Raw genomic sequence first — 356 nt, forward strand, 5'->3', positions numbered from 1 at the left:
GATGCTGTCGTGAAAACAAATCTGGCGTGTGGGATGTTTGTGTTCCGAGTGGGGGTAGAGGAGCTGAACAGATTCAGGGTTTCTTTTTTTCTTTTTTTCTTTTTTTCTTTTTTTTTTTTCTGAGCGAGAATCTGTGCGTGAGCTTAGTGCTTCCCCGGGAATCCTTCTGTGACCTGGCTGGGAGGATGTCCGGGAGAAGCTGGGGAAACCCTGGTGGGATAAAGTGACAATAAAAGAATCTTTTAAAGGCTCTCTGCAGGCTCTTTACGTTGTGCAGAGCATTCGCTGTCACAGATTCCGGATGCCTTCCTGGGCGCTGGTTTTAATAAGATGAATGAATTCCTTACGGCTCCCCT

The sequence above is a fragment of the Pterocles gutturalis genome, unplaced genomic scaffold (genome assembly GCF_000699245.1).
Source record: "Pterocles gutturalis isolate BGI_N339 unplaced genomic scaffold, ASM69924v1 scaffold18145, whole genome shotgun sequence".
Lineage (NCBI taxonomy): Eukaryota > Metazoa > Chordata > Aves > Pterocliformes > Pteroclidae > Pterocles > Pterocles gutturalis.